At 41.5% G+C, this 22736-nt stretch overlaps 1 protein-coding gene across 9 annotated transcripts in view; it reads right to left on the minus strand.

Annotated features, from left to right (window-relative positions):
* Positions 1-9384, minus strand: part of ctnnd2b (catenin (cadherin-associated protein), delta 2b) — a 150485-nt gene extending 141101 nt beyond the window's left edge. For all 9 annotated transcript variants that reach the window (XM_075483775.1, XM_075483774.1, XM_075483769.1 and 6 more), the window contains exon 1: positions 9106-9384. The gene's annotated coding sequence lies outside the window, so the exon portion shown is untranslated. The remainder of the gene's footprint in view (positions 1-9105) is intronic.
* Between the last annotated feature and the right edge of the window lie 13352 nt (positions 9385-22736).

Genomic DNA, 22736 nt, shown 5'->3' on the forward strand with positions numbered 1-22736 from the left:
GATGCCTAACACTTGCCATCACCTTGAGAAGGTAGCAGTAGTTACTGGATGCCTAACACTTGCCATCACCGTGAGGAGTAGCAGTAGTTACTGGATGCCTAACACTTGTCATCACCGTGGAGGTAGCAGTAGATACCGGATGCCTAACACTTGCCATCACAATAATGGTGGCGCTGCAGGGTGGCAGCAGGCACAAGTTCATTTTTGAATTGTAAGAATGGTTTTAAATACTATCACTTTCTACAACAGTTTGACACAAACCTATTTTATGACCTAAGGTAATGATTTTCTAAGAAGTTTGTGGTTTTAGTTTCACATTTTATAAAAACAGAGCATGATGTCCATTTTGTGAATTATGGTCCCATTTAGAGTAAGATGATTAAAGCATGTTATGCATTAGTTCGGTGCTTTGTTGTGATTGATAATCCGCTGCCAGTGGGAGTGCATCATTTCATCGGTCTCAGTCATCCACTGCACATTCATGGCTTCTGCTCAACCTGAGGCTTCACAGTCCAGTGCGTGGTCTCAGTGGTTCCATCCATTTACTGTTTGCAGTCTGTGCTTTCTACAACACATCCCCCTTTTTCTCTTTTCAAACTTGTAGTCCTTGGCCCCAAATAATGTTGCCCCAACTAACATGACTACAGCTTCCTCTGGATCCACAAAAGACAGTGATCCAACACGTTTTACTCTTATGCAATAGTATTCCCTGACAGACGGCAAATTCAGTGGAGTTCCCGTAAAAGGAAGCATTGTATCATTTGCAGTCATTCATTCTTTGTGCACTATGAAAATTTAAAACAAATTTAATGGCCATCCTTGTAATGTTTGCAAGTCATTTCACAAAAAGCTACAACGTCATGCTCACAGTAGCACAAAAGGATAAGACAAGATCCACCAATGTCATTAGTATGAAGCTTATAGGAAGCAGATCCCACAGCAATCCATTCAATAGATACTGAGAAATTTCTTTCTGGATTTAACGAAATTGTCCCAGTCTCCGAAGTGCACTGATAACTAATGAACGGAATAGTCAACAGTCAACTAAGCATCATGCAATATCTTTGGTCGGCAGCAAACAGAATGGGGCAGCAAAGTGCTGAGCAAACCTTTAAGATAAAGAGGAGATTAGTGTCTGTCAGGGCACTGGCTGAATGTGAGTGCAGTGAATGAAGAGGCATTAAAGCCAGACAAAGCTGGCTCTCCCTGGTCAGACGCCACTTCCTCTGCTGCACGCGTACACTCACAAACCCAGTCACCAAAAACTTGCAAGCAAGCAAATGCCCGCAAAGGGTTAGAAGTAAATAAAAGCTCTGATAAACAAAATGCATTTAAAGTATGAAAAATGCTTAGGTCAAACATTTTCTGAGAAAGAACAGATAGCGCAGCCTTTCATTTTTGAAGACCTTTCTTGCTCTGTTTATTTTTTCCCTCACTTTATGTCTACTTTAAGTGATTTTTTTTTTTTTTTTAAATAATAGATTCAAAGTGCCATTGGTGACAAAATTATCAAGTACACATAGTGTAGCAAAAGAATACAATGACACCATACAGTTTGCAACAGACCCGACACAAATACCAGTGTCGGCAAAATAAAAAAAAAAGGAAAAGTGATAAAGAAAGAAGCCCCAGAGGCATGGAGGGTGGAGCAGCTGGGAACAAAGAGAAGAAAGTTGCAGTTGGAAAAGTTAAAAAAGATCATCACAATCTGATGTCAGTGTGTTTAGTAGGCAATGCATAATGTTAATGTGTTGTTTTATTGAGCCAACAAGAGCAAAAAATCACAATAGCAGGGCTACTGTGCCCTCTTTGAAACCACTTACAGTCCACCAGATAAAAATGATCCGTCTGTGAAAAGTCCGTGTGAACTTATCCGATGCCCGTTTCAAAGAACAAAGGCCGTGAAGTATCATACAGCAGAGTGAGAACCGCTCTCATCAAGGTGATAAGTGATAAATGGGAGTTTGACCACAATGTGCGTTTTTTTATTTTTATTTTTTTAAACTTTGTAGCTGCAAAAGCTCCACAGTTCATAATGGCTAATGGCTTTCCCCCGGCGGCATAAACCATAAGAAGCTCATTTGTAATTATGTAAGGCCCACTCACATGTAAGAGGGAGAACAAAGAGCTGTCGAGCTGCAGCTGACAGTCCTCCAACACCCACCAGGCCCAAAACACACATCCACGAAGAAACAAGGGCACCAAAAAAGGCAAACATGTTGAAAGGAGTACTTCCCCTTGTCAGGACAGTAGTGTGAGTTGGTAAATGTGTCTAAAGTACTCAGCCTTTGTTCAACTGTACAGTCCATGGGAATCATGAACAGTAAATAAAGAGCAGTAAGTTATTTGAATTTTAAATCTAACTTTAAATTTAAATGAAAACTCAGGCATGTATTTTTCACAAATATAAAAATAAAGATAGATCATATGTTTTGGTTATTCATTTGTACTGGAATGTTATTCATGTAAAGGGAAATAGATGTTTTTTTTTTTCTTTTTTTGGTGGGCAGCGGGTACAAAACAAACTACGAATCGACCCATGATTCGATGTAAAGGCAACTGTTGCATCAATTACTTGGTCAGCATCATTTCATGTGTTTTCACATTTCATTTCTGTAAAACATAACAATATTAACTATTTAATACTAGGCAACCTTACATGACACAAACATTTTAGTCTGACCAAAATCATACAGAACCAAGCTTCTTATTATTGAGCTCTCTCTCTCTCTCTCACACACACACACACACGCATAGTTCCACAAATGCTGAACTAGGTTTTATCACAAAATTTTTTTTTTGTCAAAATATGTTGTTTTCATGTAACCATGGTAACCAGCAAAGCGGCCACCATGAAGGTAATGGTTGCATTGTTAAAGTTACCAATATGTTGGTCATGAACACATGAATGATTGACAGCACTAGAGACCATCGTGAATTTGAACAAATGACCGATTTGATCATTTCAGTTAGAGGACCTGTTGCTTTATCGCTTCTTTGTTTGGTTCCGATTTGTTTGGCAAGTAGGTCTAAGCTCTCAAACTCCTTGGTTAAATCAAATAAATAATCATGGGTTAAGTTAAAATACCCCATTTTACAATGTTAACTACATGTTAGAAGGCAAACATCTGCATCAAGTGAAGGAGAAGTTCCACTAACAGTAATTTCACTACCGTCATTCTTACAAAAATGAATGAAATTTAATCAATTTCATGAATTTTTTCAATCAACAAACAGTAACTTGCCGTTTCTCATTGTCACATAGTAAAAAAAAAAAAAAAAAAAAAAAACACCTCCAAGGACCATTATATTCTTTTATGATATCTATGTGCCGCATAGGTTTATTATTGAATGTTATAGAGAAGATCATGCCCACGCACAATCTTACAGCAACAAACCTGAAGGGGAACACTGACTTCCCACTCCCATCCGCCCACTCACTGTCTCCCTGACACACGCCAAGCTAATTGGGACTAACCCCTCGCTGACCTCACCTCATCCACAAAAAGAGTCATCGCCATGGCAGCAGAGTCTGGCTCATTATCTCCTACAAAGGTCGGCCTTGTTGGAGTCCAAACTGCCGGACCGCACCTGGATGACATCATGACGAATCCATGTTGCCAGGCCAACCACAAATTTGGCATCCACAACTTGGCAACGTTCCACTCCGTGGGGGATTGATTGGATGAGCAATGCAGCGAGAGGTGGATTAAGAGGAGTATTATTGTCTCCCTCAGTGCAGAGGGACACGCGGGGTCTTAGCTTTGCCAGAAACAGAGGATTGTGGACTCACTGCAACAGTGATGACAGACCTGGACTGAACTTGGCTTAACACAAATGAAAGATGTCTCTCATTTAACCATTACTTATTCAATTGCTTATGTTCTGCAGTGATTAAAGAATAGTTTAGAGGCCTTCTGGCTAAGCAGTCATAAAGCTTAACTAAATATCATCATTTAACTTAACAATGAGACAGACATAGGCGCCTTTTCACTCAAATGTCTGTTCTCTCCACAACCGGATGGGAGCCATAGCAAATAATGGTGCTAAGTGACTTCGTGAAGGGAGTCTTCCATCTGGAAAGCGCACACTCAACCACAGAGCGAAAACAGAACAGAACTCAAGTGACAAAAAGATGTGTCCAGCAAACAGCCATTATCCCGTCCATATACAGCGATCTACTCTCCTTTTTCTTTTAGGGACAGAGGGGAGGGAAAACCACTCAGTGCCTGAGACAGAAAGGCAAAGTGCTGCTGTTACTCGCCAGCATCCATTAGTGCACCTGCCTGACTCACGAGTGGAAGCTGCACAGGGAGAATATGGATGTGGTCGTTCAGTCACCTGAGCTCTGCGCCTGGTCACTGCTGCAGGTGCTCCATTAGCACACACTCAAAATGTAGCTCTTTAACTGGTCTTTTAAGTTTTCTTCTGTGCCAATACAGGAGGTGTTGTAACCCTTATAAGGCCATTTAGAAAGGACTTGTGTGATTGAATGCAGATGTTTCGACTTTAAGTTGCAGATATGGAGTTAACATTCATCCTTACCCTTTCCAGCATCATCTTTCTTTTAAGATAGTGGAATAAACTGCTGTGTGCTTTCAAAACAAGAGAGGGATTTGTTTCATGAATAAACTATAAGGGCACTCAGAGAGCGCAGTCCTATCTGCGCCCACCTTGCAATTTTAAAGTGATTCGGATCTGCACCAAAATGGAATGTGCTCCTCCTTTTGCCAACACCTAACCTCTCTACCGAGTTTTAGTTTCAAGTTTGCTCATGCACACCCTTCCCATCCGATTGGAAAATGTAGCTTCAGAGATACATTTTAAAAGTGTGAGCAAATGTAGATCAAAAGCAGAGTGTAACAAAGTAAGCGAAAGAGTGAAAGGCCTGGGAAGACAGTCGAGTATCTTATGAAAAAATGTTAATTGAAATCGTTACTCATGACTGGATCTACATTCATTTTCAAGGATTAACAGGAGACACTTTCTATGAAGTTATTTATAGGTCCAACTGTAGACACTTCATTAATAAATATGCAGTTGGCTCCAAACTCAATTCATGGCATAATACGGTTTCAATGTTATGATTCATCTTTCACTTATTATTTCAAAATTCTTTGTGTCAGCTTTGACTGAAAATGCGATCCTCTGCTTGTCCTGCTTTTTTTTTTTTTGTATATCTCCTACTATTTTATTTTACCCTCAGTGGCTCACAGAAGGAGACAGTTGACCAGGCAACCCATCTCACCATCTACTCGCTGATACAGCGGAAAGGGGGGGTGCCTGCTGTGATATGAATCAGATGCTGCAACAATTGGAATACAATGACCTGGCAACACAGTCTCGCTCTCCATGTGTCTCTGTGTCTGAACAAGGTTATCAGCAGAGATTATCAGGTTAGGATGATGGTTGGCTGGTTTGTATCACAAATGGTTCTGCCAAAAAAAAAAAGAAAAAGTATCTCAGTTGTCCCGCATTGGCATTTTATATCACATTAGACTGCAGTTGTTCTAAAAACTGCTACTATTTGCAACCACGTGAGAAAGAGAGCACCACAGTGGCGTGGGAATAGCCTTGTAGAAAAGAAATATTGTTGTCTTCATCCATTTGTATTTATTATTGATAATACTATCAATGTAGAGAATCTCCTCACAGCTATTATTTTTTATGCAATATGTCAGAAAGTCTACAGGGGAAAATTAAATGACATATGCACTCACAAAAACATTAAATACCAAAGCAGGCTACAGTAATGCTGCCTCCAAAGTGGGTCACCGGATGATTTCTACTAATAAATTATTTGCCAAACAACCTATAGGATGTACATGTGGTACCTGCAATATCCCTGATGGTTTTCTCTCCACAAGTGAAAGATGTTCTTTCCTCCGAGTAGGTTGCCCTCATTTTTTTAAACTCTGTTCTCATTGAATCATTGATTGATTTAAGACGAAGAGACATACATCATCTGATGGCGCTCAACACATCACATAGTCACACATTGAAATGCTGGTGTCCACCTAAAGGTGGCCCAGCTTTGAAGTACTGCGATTACATTACCACACAGTTAAAAGATGGAGTTAATTAGTGGTGGGTCTTGTTTTTTGGGGTTTCGATCACCGTTTCCAGCACTGTATCTAAGGAGTCACTTAAAACAGATGTGAAAATGATATAAATTGTTCTTGAGCTTGAGACAGGCAAGGAAAATATTTTGATTCCGAGTCTTGTGCAGGAAGCTATATGTCCCGGGTAAGTCAGTGAGAGGCCATTAGAAGTTTGTCCACATCACATGTATCATCTTATGCATATAAAAACTTAATGAAGCCTGTTGAGGCAGAAGCAGCTGAGGCGAGTCTTTGAAAAAGGATGATGGTGTGCTCCGAACACTTCCCTGAACCGTGGCGGAGTGAATCACTTTTCAGATTTTCCTCCAGGGACATAGCTATAAGGGTCATTCCACCATCTATCATGAATCTTTGGCAATTAGGCAGAGAAATGGAGAGAAAGAGGTTGGAGAGATGGGAGATGGTGGTGGGATGATAAGGGATACTATATCCCAGAGTAGCAGTTGAATGTTCTCTGAAGATTTCTGCCTTCCCGTAATGCTGCCCAGCATGTTACCAGAATGCTACATTAGAGGAAAGAAGCTCTTTGATCAGTTAAATGTTGTGTGACGAGAACACTAGCTAGCGGTTTCACCTGTGTGTGTGTGTGTGTGTTTTAAGTGTTCAGATCCCTGCTTTAGGATGTTGAAAACCTAACTTGTTGCAGCCAGTAAACACATGTGTGTGCTCTGGCAGACTAAATGAAAACTGGATACCAGAAGGTCATGTTCTGAGTTGCAACATGAGAAAACAGCTTGCGTTAAAATGCCAATAACGGTATCTAATGTTTCATTACGAGGTCAGTCATCGGCAAGCCTGTTACAAACTGTGAAGGGTGAGGTCCTATGTGGAGTAACAAGATAAATATGAAGGAGCACCAGTTGTTTGTCCTCAATCTGTGTTTATTTCCAGAAAGTCAAAGTCAGCAAGTTGTGGTTTCTCTGAAATGCATGCAAGGTCCTTAGACATCAATGTAGTGACACACTAGCTGTAAGTCATGGAAAGTCAAAGTCATGGAACTAAAAATGGTAAAATATGGTACACTATTTATCATTTTAGCTTTAGATGTGCAGGAAAGCAAAGTGTGATACCTCCTTGTTGTTTTTTGGGCTTTTAGTCTTGCTAAACTAATTTAACTGACTGCTAGCTAAGGCTTCTCATGTATCAAGCTGTACAAGCCAGGGCTGTCAGATTTTAAGTGTTTTTCTTTGTTCAAACTCATTCAAATTTCGTGGGGGAAGAAAAGTCAGTGTAATGAACCGATAAACTTAAAAGTTTGTAAATGTATGAAACACTTTGCAGTAACTTTCCTTGAAATCCAGTAGACTGCTCTGAAAACTCACTGCTAGCTTGACTAGTAACGTAATGTGATGTTGTTTGGTGCAGGAATGGATTATACCAGCAAGCAAAGTCGTCCTGAGTGAACACTGATGTTACAAACCATCCAAGAAGCAAGAAAGCTTCCGTCTTTCTTTACAATGACAACAAATCTACAAATTCCCCCGCTAACTAGCTACCCGAGAGCCACAGCAGAGGCACGGACAATGCCTCATTTAAAACCTCATCTGACTACTAGTGACTGCTGTTCTTCCTCAGCAGGAACCCCACCAGAAGTTGGTAAAAATGCCATCACCATACCAGGAGCCTCTGTGGGCTCCTAGCAGGTGTTGTTGTCGGCTTGTATTAGGCTAATGTACCACTGGGACCTACTGTAGTAATTAAAAAATCCAGGAGGCCTGGTAAAACTGTTGCTTTTACTGTAGATACAACAACCAAATCTGATGAAGAGGTTGTCTTGATTAGGTTTGATTAGTTCACGCACAAAATGAGAGCCGAGAGACTCCAAATGGTCCTGTGGTGGGATCAGTAGTTCATAAACTGCAGAAACAAGTGTTGCAAACTGACTCAACTGATGTTCAAGCTGCAATACCCACGAATCCTTTAGGATTCTCCTCTCAAACCAAGCATACTGTACACAAAACAAGCAGCATAAGCAACTTAATCGGGCATTTCACTGTCCGGCTTAATCTGCTCTGCTGTTTACCAACCCCAGCCCTATATGTTCGCAATATCCATCAAATTAGACTTCTTATCAGGTCTCGTGATCATCACGGCCCGTTTGAAAAACTTGGTGAAATATCACAGCTCAGGCAGCAGGAAGGGCCCCTCCATGTCTGCCCAGGTCACGGAGCCGAAATTCATAGATAATTAGCGCGAGCAAACATTGTGATGATCTCTGCTGAAACATAGTAATCTTGGCAACGTGATGAATGTGATTAATTGCTCCACGTGAAGGGCAGAAACAACCTTTTCCGACACACGATGTGGGGGTGTATTCGGCTCTCAGCACGGAGCGCGCAGGCGGCAGGATGCTCTTCATCCGTGCACATGCCTCGCTGATGGCCGAGGGGAGCGTCGTTTCAGAACGTCCAAAGCATGGCAGCGCAAAGGCAGCACAAAGACGTGAGGCGATGAGCCGCTGTCACGTAATAATCTTACAAACGTCGCTCAAATTTAGGTCAATCAGAAAGTAATGGCGTTTTCGCAGCAGCCAACCCCATGGTCGCTCTCGCCCTGCCGCTCCTCCGAACCCCCCATCACACACACACACACGCGCGCGCGCACACACACACACCGGCCTATGGATGGATGCACGGCGAGTTGAGATGAAATAGAGGGCGGGAGGAGGGGTAGTGGTGGTGGTGGTGGGGATTCCATTTTCACTCCACGATCAATGCAAGCGCACCGCAGCCCCTCAATGCATCATTACAAAGAACACAATCCACATCACACCTCGGGATAAACTGGCATGAGATGAAGCAGAAATTTAAAGGGAAAAAAACCCCCCAAAACACCTGGGACACACTTAAGCCAAAATACAACATCCAGCCATATTCCCAACAGGCTGTCAAATTCAAGCAAATTCTCATGTCAAGCATTTACTCAGATGGGAGGCGTGAGAGGAGCGAAATGAGGAAAGTGGGATGAGATTGCGCCTGCTTACTGTAAAATAAATTCCCCCGGGGGATGGAGAGCCTCCTTTCTTCCCTCTTGACTCTCCTCCTTTCCGACGAGCGAATTTCCCGAAATTCAGACCATGCAAAACAGGTAGTCAGTCATTCCACCCCTCCGAAGTATTTGCTCCTGCTCGGTTGAGTGGAAAAAGGAAAGCCAGCATCCGAGAGAGAGGAGAGAGCCAGCTGTGGGGAGGAAATGAGGGAGGAAGGAAGGAGCGGCAGGGCCAGAGCACTGCGCACAGGAGAGGAGGCAAGGAGAGCGGCAGAGGTGCTTCACTCCCTCTCTCTCCAAGTTCACAATAAAACATCCCCCCATCCCTGCCAGACAGACTGACAGACGGCTCGGGTATCAGTGTCAGCAGCGACACCCACCGGTGATGGGAGGGACTGCAGTATGAGGGGTGATTAGTGCCACAGAACAGGAACAGCTGGAAGAGAGAAGAGTGTAGAAGATATATTGCTGCAGGTGCCTGAGGGCTACGTTTAGCTATGGAAACTGGCTTCCATATTTAGCTGATAAACAAACAAACAAACAAAAAAACAGTCACAGTTAGGTAGAACTGTAAAAAGGCCAAAATGATCCTCATTAAAGTTCCTGAATATGAAAAGGTTGGTTGAAAAACATATCCCGTGATCTTGTAATGATAGCAAGAGGGGAAAAAACACTTTGGTTAAAAAATAAAGTAAATGGGACAAAAGCTGGAATCTTTAAATGTGACATCAGCCTTGAGAGTGACGTCATGGTCAGGGCTTATATGCAACTCTTACGCTTCTCAAACTACTGAAGATGTAGGCTTGGGTGTACATTATACTCCTAAAAGACTCACCCAAGTCATTACTATAGAGCTTAAAAGTTGTGAACTCCTTAACATTTCCAATTGTTTGGCATGAATATGACCCATAAAACAGCTGATTTTCACATGTTCTAAATGTAACTAAAGAAAATACCATCTAACCCACGTGGACAAAACACAACCTTGATTCAGCGTAAAAACTTTGCCCCATCTGTGAAACATAGTCATTTTAGTAATTCTAAAGTACAAAACAAGGTAATTTGTTCATGAGCTGAAAAACAATTCGTGTTGGGAAACCCACCAGAGATAAAGCTGTTCCATTAGTTGGGATTCCTGCAAGCTGATTTGAGCTGATCAACAGTTACCAGGAATAAAAAAAGATTTAAGGTCTGGATGTTAGGTCAAAGGGGACTTTAATACTTATTTGTTCATTCATTTCAGCCTTTATTGGGCAGACGAGTAAAAAGGGATTTTTGATTTCAGTGGCTTTACTGACCAGCTCAAACACATCTGGCATTTGATTGATATTTGAGGTACAGGTTTGCTGTTGAAAATGGGAGAAAATGAAAGGGAAAAATAAAGGCCTTAATTCAGACAATATAGTGACACATGAATGAAAATATCTTTACTCACCCACAAAATGCCTCTTTATACCAGCAAAAAAGTCCTCACACAGACTGTCCTCAAACCCCAGTGGCTGCCGTGGTAATACAACATTCCCTCGGAAGCCACCAGGAAGCAGAATCTCCCATCATATCACACCTGACTGATACCTCTTGACAACATTTCTCAGTCATATTCTATTGTGCAGTCTTACCAACGCAGACAAACTCTAACCCCTTTGTTAAACTGGCTGGAAAGAACACAATACATGCAGAATCGTGTGCCAAATCAGGACAAAGCTTTTACAAGAGGGGGTTGGAGCACAAAAGCACGCTGGGGGAAAAAAAAAAAAAAAAAAGTTTGTAACCTACTTGAGTTGAGCAAGTCGGGGAATATACAGATTCCTTCACTCTTTCCTATCTCTGGATCCATCTGTATTCGTCTCCGTCTCATTCGGCCTCCATTCTCTCTGTTCCCGTTCATATAACATTTCTTTGTTCATTCAGCTGTAAGCTTTGTCCAAATGCCACTGTCAGCGGCGTCAGTGGCTAAATAAATCTTGCAATGTTCTCAAATGAACCGTTTGCTTCATTGAGCAAGAAATGGCTTTGGATTTTCAAATTAACCACATAACACAGCCAAAATGTCATACCGTGATGCTCGAAGAAGCGGTTATTTTAATTTGAAGCTAACCATAAAGGATCACCAAACAGAAGCAGATGCATCTGTGTTGCCTCAGCATTCATTCTTGAAAATTGCATGGGCTTTTTTTTACATTTCTTCATTTTAATATATATGTGTGGATGAGTCTGTGTTCTCATTTATTTACTGCACTACTCCTAATAAGCTCTCCTGGCTCTGTTTCTTGCAGAATACGTTGTTTGAGCTATTCGTATCTGTAACCCATCATCTGCTGCTCTGACATGTCCACGGGTAACAAAAGTTTCATCTGACCTAACCTAAAAATTGAAGTCCCCTTAAGCAAGGCACTTGTTTGCTTCAGTGGAGCTGCTCATTGTCCATCAGCAGGGGAGCGGATTTGTATGAAGAAGCAGCTCGCAGGTGTCAGGATGGCTAGGCGTTTGTGTGCGATACACGATGCTGCGGGGGCCAATGCACACAAACATATATATATGAACCCACATTGAAGTGAGGCATGAAGATTGGGGTGAGACTGGTTTCACACACACACATAACGCAAGTAGAGCTGGTGAAAAATCATGGCAACATGTGACATTCATAGTAGGAGAAATGTTTCTGTGTTGTAGCCTACATGCTAGAGGCCTTTCTGTATGGATGCCAGTGTCAGTTGGTCTGTCTTTCCACAGCTTTGACCCAAAGTAAACTATATCAACAGTAACCAAATTCAATTGTGATGGCCCTGAAATGATGAATCTTTCCGACTTTGGTAACGGTTTGTTCCATTATGCAACCTAGAGGTTCACAAGCATGGGTCTAAAATCAAATGGCTCACAGTGGATGAAAATTCAATGACACTTTTTCTATTTTGTCCTTCTCACCAAAATTGGCTTGGTTTAGACAAACTGTCAGGTTTAGGGGTTGGGGGTGAAGGTAGGACACGGATGCGGACTTCAAAAAACAAAGGCTTGGTTTATTTAACAAAAAACAAAGTACAAACGAAAGGCGCGGCCAAGCCGGACTCAAAAACTAAACTGTGACAAACACAAGACAAAATCACTTGACATGGCATGGAATAAATACTTAACTTTAGCCGGGCAGGTTGGGACAGGCAGGTCATGAACACTAACAAAGGCAAAGATCCGACAAAACTGACAGGGGAGGCAGGAAACTAAATAGAGGGCTGGGAGTGATTGGGGAGTGAGTGCAGCTGAGGAAAAAACACAGGTGAAGTGAGTGAACCTAATGAACAGAGTGAAGGGAAACTAAGGCAAAACTAAACATGGACTGAAAACAAAAGCATAACCTAAAACATGAAAACTAAAAACGTGAGTCCATGGGTGTGACAGAGCCCCCCCCTCAAGGGGTGGATCCCAGACAACCCTTAAGAAATCCGAGGGTGGGAGGGAGGGGCTCGAAGCCGGTCAGGCTGGGTACCAGAAACGGGTATGTGGTACCGGCTTTGGGTAGAGTTGGATGTCTCGAGACCGGTCTTGGTCTCGAGACCGGTCTCGAGACCACTTTTACGTGTTCTCGGTCTTGTCACAGTCTCGACCGTCTTTGGTCTTGGTCTTGTCTTGGTCTCGGATCCCTCGGTCTTGTCTTGGTCTCGGGAGATTTGCAACAAATAATGTCCATGATACAAAACATAACATTCGATAATACAACATTAAATTATTTCACCTTTCACGCCTTTCAAATGCAACCAATCAATGACATGCATGTATTTTGTTGTGATTAAGAAACTGGCGCTCATCCAATCAAAAGACGCAAGTGTAGAGCCAGTGCAAAACTTTACGTTTACGTTGTAGCTCAGTCTCAGTCAGACCTAGTAGCCTAACAATAATGTCAGCAAATTCCGGCATCATCAAATTTGCATTTACGGACCATAAAGACATTTGCAGTTTTGCAAAGTGTCTCTCACCGAAACAGCCATCAACGTTCACCAGACACCTGGAGCGGAGACACCCGGAGAGGTAAGCTAGCAAGTCGGTACTGGCTCCAAACTCTTTATCCGTACCAATATTACATGACCAGATCATGCATGTGCTAGTATTATTTATCATGACATGCTCTTCTTACACGCGCGGTATAAATTATTTAGGGACGGATATTTTTTTGGAAGCTTCAGTTCTTTGCAGACTTACTGAAACATTTTTGGCTGAGAGTGTAACTAAATGCTAAGTACAGGTAGTTAACTTATCAGTGGCTCTTGGCTACTTAACATTTTTCACTAACGTTAGATATTTTGGCGAATTCATTGAGTAGAAATACTTTATATTAAAACCGTGTCAGTGAGCACTTTAAGGCCTGGTACCATGTGGTTTGTTGTTGATTTTGGCATAATATTGTTGCTGACGCGCAAGGAAGGATGAGCCATGGGTGCCTCGACATTGCTAGGTTAGCACTAGCGGCATTCTCGCCGATGAAGCCAGATATCAGAGCAGCTGTTTTCGACTGACATTGTGTCATAAAAGCTGTGAGGTAAAAACGTCCTAAAACCAGAGACACTTATGAAGGAGAAAGTACAATTTGACATGTTGATTGTTTAGCGACAGCTCGAAACTCCTTGCAACGAGTTTGATTCACACGCCGCAACTCCTTTACCACTGTCTCGTCATGAATCTTGAGTTTGAATTAACCTGAGCATAATTGCAACTGACACCCATTCTACAAAATGTACAATCATGTTTGACGTGGTTATGGTGGTTAGGCGTCTTGTCCTGTGTTAACTGTAACCAGTCCAGCGTGTAGGGCAACAACAGCATGTTATTATTAGATAGGTAGATAGGTGGATGGATGGATGGATAGATAGAGTAATGTATTTATCTATCTTTCTCTTTCTATCTATCTACTATGGGACACAATTCTATTGTATAGTAACTTTAGACTTTTTTGAATATGTATATATTTTTCTTTCATTTCTTGTCATTACCTGTGTCTGATTGCTGGCTGACACATAAGGAGGCTTAATGCAATGTGAAAAAATAATTTTCTGTTAATGTGTCACACTGGATTGGATGAGGTTATTTTGTATGTAAAGACCTGCACTCATTGATAGATTTAAAATTACTGCATTTGTAAGATACAGTAGTTTGTTGTGGTTGAATAGAAACAGATGACTTACAGATTCTTTTCCCCCTATGTTGTAGGTACTTGGAGTACAAATCTCTGCATTGTTCTGTCTGTAGTTGACATAATACCTTCTTAAATTGAATTTAAACTGGGACTCAACCTCTTACCCCAGTATGCTGCTTTTATTCAATTGATGCAAGTTATGGTGTAACACTAGTTCACTAGCTGTTTTTTTTTTTTTGGTCTCGGTCTCTGTCTCGTCTCGGTCTCGTCTCGTCTCGGTCTCGTCTCGACTTTGTCTTGGTCTTGACTCAGTCTGTCTTGGCCTTGGTCTCGTCTTGGTCTCGGTCTTGATACCCTCTGGTCTTGGTAGTGTCTTGGTCTCGGTTTAGGCGGTCTTGACTACAAGACCCCGGACCCCCGACGGCGTGGCAGCAGGCGACGGTCTGGTTGGCACCCAGACTTCCATCTGCATGGCGGGAGGAGGAGCCGGGGACCATCCCACGGTTGACCAGACATCCGGTGGGGGGGAGCCCCCCCTTCAAGGGATGGATCCCAGACATCCCCAAAGTCTGGGGGTGGGAGGGGCTCGAACAGGTGAGTCCATGGGCTGGGGCCCCATGGGCTCTGAGGCTTTGTCGGGCCCTGCCGCCTCGTGGTCAGGCCCAGCGGCCTCCTGGTCGGGTTCGGGGTCAGGCCCGGAGGCCTCCTGGTCAGGCCCTGCGGCGGCTGGGGCCAGGGCCAGCTCTGGAACGGCTGGGGCCGGGGCCAGCTCTGGAATGGCTGGGGTACTGGACTGGGATGCTGGAGTGGTGAGGGAGGATGTGTACAGCGCAGCTACCTTCTGTGGCTCCATGCCAAAGATATCCAGCATAGCCGCGCGCTGTACACACCTCACCTCTGCCCAGATGGGTGTCACTCCTGACATGTGCTGGAGGACCTGCTTTTGTACAAAAAAGTCAATTAGGTCATTGGCAGCGTTCAGTTTCTCCCAGGAGGAGCTACCCGATCCTGAGCGGCACCAGAAGTCCCCAACCAGGTCCCAGAAGGCTGAGTAGTCTGCCGCGTCCATTATCTGGTCGGATCTTTCTGTCAGGTTTAGGGGTTGGGGGTGAAGGTAGGACACGGATGCGGACTTCAAAAAACAAAGGCTTGGTTTATTTAACAAAAAACAAAGTACAAACAAAAGGCGCGGCCAAGCCGGATTCAAAAACTAAACTGTGACAAACACAAGACAAAATCACTTGACATGGCATGGAATAAATACTTCACTTTAGCCGGGCAGGTTGGGACAGGCAGGTCATGAACACTAACAAAGGCAAAGATCCGACAAAACTGACAGGGGAGGCAGCAAACTAAATAGAGGGCTGGGAATGATTGGGGAGTGAGTGCAGCTGAGGAAAAAACACAGGTGAAGTGAATGAACCTAATGAACAGAGTGAAGGGAAACTAAGGCAAAACTAAACATGGACTGAAAACAAAAGCATAACCTAAAACATGAAAACTAAAATTGTGAGTCCATGGGTGTGACACAAACTACATTAGAGTTAGGAAAAGATTATGGTTGGAAAAATTAGTGCCGTCAAGTTTTTAAATTACTATTAATTACACGGATGTGTGGTTCATTGGGTAATAAATATGTACTTAATTGTATAATCAGTAAAAAAAAAAAAAAAACAACCACCATGCAATCTTTCCGAAATAAAGACTTTGCAGTGCAGACACCGTCACGTATCATTAGTCTTTTGGATGAGCCCACTCCTTTAAGAAAAATCCATAGTGGGTAATGTGGTTCTAAGACGTTTTTGGAAGGATGCAGCTGAGGACTGTGTGCAGACCAACAAGTCCTTCACTTGAAGCAACCAAGTAAATTGTTCAACCCCTTAAAAACAACATAAAAGGTGTCCTGTAAAGCATTGCTCCTACAGAGGGCCGTGGGCTCCTGTGAGAAACCTGAGCGTGACTAAATAAAACAGCTTCCTAGTCACGTTCAGTTAGAAAAAAAAAAAAAAAAAAAAAAAACAGCAATTTAAAGCTGCCGTCGGCAGGTTTTCAAAATTCCGAGTCTAAAGTTGGAAAATTCGAACTGATACAACTTTCAGGTCCCTCCCCCTCTGTGGACAAGGTCGTGCACGTGAGTTCACACCAGTGTGCGCGCACACAAGCTGGGGGCAGACTCATGCTCAGCATGGAAGACATGGTTGGTGACTGTTCTGCTCAGATCATAGATAAATAATAAACCTAACGTGATTGGTTAAAAATAGCCGGGAGCGCTCGATTTTTGCAAACACGATTACAGGCTTCAGAGGGAGCTACAGAATTCGGGATTTTTCCTAAACAGCCTATTTAATATTCTCCTTTCAGAATCCCATGACAGTTCAAGCTAATATGACTAAAAAAAAGTTGCAGACGGCAGCTTTAATTCAACATTTTTCTCATTTCCTGGTCAGGTTTGGGAAATAACATTACTTGGTCAAGGTTCGAAAAACACTGCAGTTAGGATTAAAGAACATTCTTCTTTAACATGACAGTAACCAATAACCCGGACCCCAGTTTGCTTGTTGCCTTGGTTGCATGTAAACTAAACATATTACAAAGAAACTTTGCTGCTTTGTTGTTTGGTTTAGGCAGCAGCAGCATAACTTGGTGGGGATTGAAAGGGCGCCGCACTAGTGGCAGCCTGCTGCACTAGCTCTGGACATATTTTCGTCTTTTTAAGAAAAATGTTCAATCTTCTGGAGGTTTTTTTTTTTTTAATGAAATCGCAAATCTTTTAAATATTCGTCTCTGTGCTGCTTGAACAATTTATGCTAAAAATTCTATTTTTTATTTATTTTTTATTTATTTCACATCGGTTATTATGTGTGACCTTTCCAACAGGAAGGGTGTTTGGTAGCAGCTGATTGAGCTTGTCAAAGTCCAAGTAATGTCTGGATTAAGGCTGAAAATACACTTGCTGTTAACTCCGCATACCATTGTTAATCATGCCTAACATTTCTTGCTTTGTTTGGGGTGTGGGTTGTGCGCGTGCTCAGAAATCACTGTTAAGTGTACACAAGGTGCAGAATGTAGGTGACCGATAGGGGGTGACCAGGCCTACTAATAAGGTTTTGATAGTTTTTATAGTCAATTTCTCCCGCTATGCTTGGTTTAGAGGCCTCATACCATCTGGTACCATCCATGATACCACTGCTGTCGTGATCTTAAGTCAAAGAAAATGTGAACCTATTCTAGTGACACCATGTTAACCTTTATCAGAGTGCTTATGTTTGCATTCAGTAAATCCGAAACGTGTGCCTCCCTGTGGAATCCTCCGGTAAAAAGCATACTACACAGAGCAAGTGCATGAGCCGTTACGCTGAGAATGGAGACGGTTGCTTACGTGAACCCGATGTGAAACAACAAGTTTCAGCCTAAGACCTCAAATCCAAATGAGCTGAAGAGCAGATGAACATGCAGAGCAGGAGCAAAAGGAAGAGAAAGGAGGAGGACGTTTTTCCCCATGGTTGTCATGGGAAAGTGAGATCACTAATGGATCAAATGGACGAGCTTGGAGCCCTGACAAGGAGAATATTATTGAGTTGAATTTAACTGAACTAAAAGCAAAGCTACATGGTTAAAGTTAAAAACTATAATAAAATACATTCTTTCAATTGCATAAGTGCCACATTATGGATGCAGTTGCTCTGATAACCATAAGGAATTGCACATTTTAATGCAATTGTAGGTCATATGTGCCTGCATGAACAAATGATCCATGGAGGAGTTTTTTGGGCACAGTCTCTTCCAGACAGATTAGGTTAAATATTCATAATCTGCCATTAAGTGTCCAGATGGGCCAGGTTCCAGAATAACTAGTATGCATCAACTTTGACAGCACAATAAATCTTTAAACAATTCAGCAGTTGAGACAATGAAATATTTTGATTATACATATTGGTTCTGTGCAGAAATATAAATTTCGAAATTTTAGCAACTATAAAATTTCCGCAATATCCAGTAGAAGCGAGCTGGATTTAATCTAATTCGTTGTTTGGGGGGCTTATTGCTGAGATGTGACTGTCTCTTGCTTTCAGCAAGAATTGACTGTTATTCCCCAGCCAGGTTCTTACATCAGTAAGAGAAACAATGACAGATTTGAGCCTCACAGCAAATCTCCACCATCACTGACTGCTACGAAATGCATTCTGTGAATTCCTGCCTACACTACGATGGATATTTAGCCAAAGTAAGAGTTTTCATCTGCATTTGCACCTCTTATTCGCACACAAATGCTGTTTTCAGACCAAAATCTTTAACCACACTGTCCAAAGCGAGGATGTTTAAAAAGTCCTTTCCCAGTCTATGAGTTAGTACATACAACACACAAAGGCTTTGGGCCTTTTGAGATTCTTTGTGCATGCACACTATTACTTAGTGTAATGAGCACGCCCTGGAGACCATAGCAACAAGGGTGTCTATATACTGGCTTCTTTTTCGTCACCTTATACTTTAACATATTAGTGAGAAACAACTTCATCGTCTGTCCACACAAACAAATCGTATTCTGTTTTGTTCCTGCCCAAACAACTGTTTTTGTACTGGAAATTTGCTCAAGAAGAATCACCTCAGTAGGCATGCTTAGAATGTTCTTCTCTTGTATTTTGGTGTTATTTATGTAGACAGTATCGCCACCTCCTGGCCAGTCATAATATTTTCGTTGTTTGTCTGAATTTCTGCATACTCCTCTGGATAGATTCTTTAAAAGGTTAGGAAACATATTCATTAAAAAAAAGATTGTACCAATATACTGTACTTGGCAAGATATTGTATTGGAACAGTACATAGACCATGTCAGGGTTTCACAAGAGCACAAGAACAGGTTGACTCAAGTTCACATTTTGAGAAAGTTCTATCACCTTGTGGCTTGTTGGTCCCATAAATTGTCACCACATTAGAATTTAAATTTGAGTGTGGAAGAAAAAGGTTGATATCATATTTTTCCTTTTCTGATTTTCTGAATTTCTGCTTAGTGTAATGCAGCTCTGGAACCTCTTACGTCTTATCTTTTTATTTTTTTTTAACTTTGTGACAGGGTACATCAGGGCATCAGACACTTAATTTCCTGTCTTGCTGCTACTCTGAACAGCTGCAGCCCCATAACTCCACTACATCTCCACACATGATGTGAAAAAAAAAAAATGATAATAATAATAATATCAGTAATATGGTCTGACAGGAGGCTTTGTTCGTTACTGTGGATATATATACATACATACAGAAATGTATGAATGCAGAGATTTCCTGCAGAAAAATATAAATAAGCCAGATGGATCTTTTTTAAGAAGTGATATATTTCATGTGGACCAGCAATTTTTATAATCTTTAATAAAAATTAAAAGTTGAATGTGTAAGATAAATGTTGTGATTTATTATTTATATATATATATCTCCTGAGCAGCTCCTTCTCTGACAAATTTGTGTGCAGAATCAGGTCCAGCTGCATCATGAGCAGAGAATTAAACATGACGTCCCATTCACAGAAGTTTCATCACGTGGTTTTCTCTCAGAGTAGTTTATAAAGATAGTCCTCTCTAAAGATTATCCTTCTCGCAAAAATCAAAGAGACAGGAAGCCCGGAGCCTGGCAGAGAGAGACTTTGTTAGCGCGGGAGGGAGAGGTGCAATGTTTACTAAAGATATGGTTGGAGAACATGAGGAATTTCATCGATCCACTCCAAACTGCCTTGAACCATATTCACATTTAATGAGATAGACAGTGGTGAAAGCAGAGGAATTAGAAATCAACCTTCATGAGGTTCAACCACTGCTCCCACACAGCTTCTGACTGCTGTCAGATGGGCATCCATCTCCAGAAGGTTTGTCCCCTGAATCAAAAGCCTTTACATTAACATTCTCTTTTGTTCGCTATAAGATATTACTCGATATATCTGCTTTAGGTTTAGGTAAAGAGAATATGAAAAATGGTTTTAGAATGGAAAAGGGCTCCCTATTAAGTTCCCTTAAAGTCCATAAGGCAAAAGTATAAAAAAAAATTTAAAAAAACTATACCCCCAGAAAAACTGCCTTTATGACCATATTACCATAAACAACACAAGTTTTCCAAATCAAACTGTCATATAGGCAGTTTTTTCATTCCCTATATTACCGTGTCCTGTAAAGTATCGTCCCTACAAACTGCAGCAGGTAAGTAATTATTAACTGTTATCTGCCCACATGAACAAATACCGCATAGGCAACTTTTGTGTAGGACAGTCTCATGTGACCACATCCTCAACTTTCAACATTCTTAAACTGAAACAGCAGAATACAGTTATTTAGGTTTTGTGCAAGAAACACGAGGAACAAATGACAAACAGGGGTTAGTTGGAACTTAGACCACTGTTCAGTTTACCATAATCTGACGTCCAAGTTCGATTTGACGAATGAAAAAAGTGAAAGTTAGTCTGACTAACTGCTAATGTTCAAGCTAACTTAAAAAGTGGAAATGTTGCATGACCAACAGAAACTATGAAAAAAAAAGCTACTCAAAAGTTTGTCTTATTCAAACAACAATTTAACTAAAAGCATTGTTAGATTTTTTTTGTAAATGTTGATAAATACATTTATTACTAACTGCTTTACTTAATGATATTTCTTAATAATTTCTTTCTCCAAAAGTTATCTAACACACATTTTACACAGTCCACACATGCATTTTCTTAAATGGTTAGTTGAGGAGATAAAAAGATGTCCTCTTTAACCAGTAAAATTGAGTTGAAAAAATATAATTGACCTATAAAGCATCTCACATGTAGAACACAAAAAAACAAATCCTTTTGAAATGGAAATATCTCCTTCATTCTGAGGATTTTAAAAAAGTACTCAGAAATCCTTAATGTCATCAGACAGCTTTGTGTAACATTCTTTGGGTGCTGCATGAAAACGGTGCCTTTGTTTCCTGATATCAGGCAGAATTGCCAGCTCATACCGATTCATATCCAGAATATCCAGATATCCTTCTGTCAGCAGAGTTCAGGGTAAATGAGATTGTAAAACACATATGTTTTGAATGTAGTCTGAGAGTTGCTTCTCAAACTGGGAAGACCATAGGGGTATTCCACGAAGCTGGCTTAGCCAGGAAAGCCTGTCTTTTCTCGCTACTTCTGGCTAAACTTAGAGAGAGTTCCGTTCCACGAACCTGGCTTATTTGAATCCCCGCTGAGTAACCATGGTAACTTATGCCGCTGAACTAGCCTGGTCCCGGGCAGGCTAAAGTTGAAGCTTAGCTTAGCTGCATCTCAAAGAATGTCCGACTGGCTGGAACAGACTCCCGAAAGAAATGTTCACCTAGAAATGATACAAATTATTGAAAGCTCCTTTCAAAACAGTCAAGGACACTATACAAACAATATATTAGATAAAACACAGGAATTAAAACATCATGCCATATTAAAAATATACAGAACGGAGCAATCACTGGAGGTAAGCACACTTGAAGGTTGAAGGGGGGGGGGGGGGGGGGCAACATTGCGCATGGCATGTGTACAGAAGAATTTTGACCTCTGTCCTTTCAGGTTGCTGCTCCACATTTACAGTAGCTGATAATGTAAAACAACCTACTGGCTGAAGTATTTGCATTAAGTTCATCATCTCCCTCAGGCTTTCCCAATGTTATCGGTGCACTACACTGTGCCCATGTAGGCATCCAGGCCCCTGCTGTGGAGGCTGACTATGTAAACCGAAAATTTTTCCATATCCTAAATGTACAGGTACACTTGGGGATAATTGTCCATAGACTCTGAACTGGATTTCTCATTTTGAAAAATACCACATCAAGCCCTTTGAGTAATGCTGAGCAATGTTACATTTATGCCCTGTGAAAGCTCATCATTGACTCCTATCCTCCGTGCATACAGATGATCTGTGATGGAGGTCATTTCATTTCCAACATTGAGGCTAAATGGCCGGGATCAGTTCATGATTCTAGAATCTTACGAGCATCCTCACTGGCACAGAGGTTTGCACAAGGCGCGAGAATTTTACTGACCTGAAGGAGTGTACTTTTGAAGTAAGGTGTATATAGCATAGGCATAATTCCTGTGTTTTATCTAATATCTTGTGTGTACAGTGTCCTTGACTGTTTTGAAAGGAGCTTTCAATAATTTGTATTATTAACATTGTAACCTGTCCCCCATTTTTCTGAGTCTGGTCCTATGTGGGTGTAGATCGGATGTTTGTTAGGTGTTGATTAGTTTTAATGAATACCATGTTCTTTCTCATTTAATTTCATGTTCAATACGTGTGTATAGTTGCGTTTCTTTAGTTGCACTGGCACCGACTGATTGATTTTTCGAGACAGTGAAAGTGGTGATATGATAACCACAGTTTTTGTTTCGTTTTTTAGACAAGACATGAGTTGCAGGAGCGCAGAATTCTAGGTGAACATTTCTTTCGGGAGTCTGTTCCAGCCAGTCGGACATTCTTTGAGATGCAGCTAAGCTAAGCTTCAACTTTAGCCTGCCCGGG

Source organism: Odontesthes bonariensis, chromosome 14 (genome assembly GCF_027942865.1).
Source record: "Odontesthes bonariensis isolate fOdoBon6 chromosome 14, fOdoBon6.hap1, whole genome shotgun sequence".
In the NCBI taxonomy this organism is placed as follows: domain Eukaryota; kingdom Metazoa; phylum Chordata; class Actinopteri; order Atheriniformes; family Atherinopsidae; genus Odontesthes; species Odontesthes bonariensis.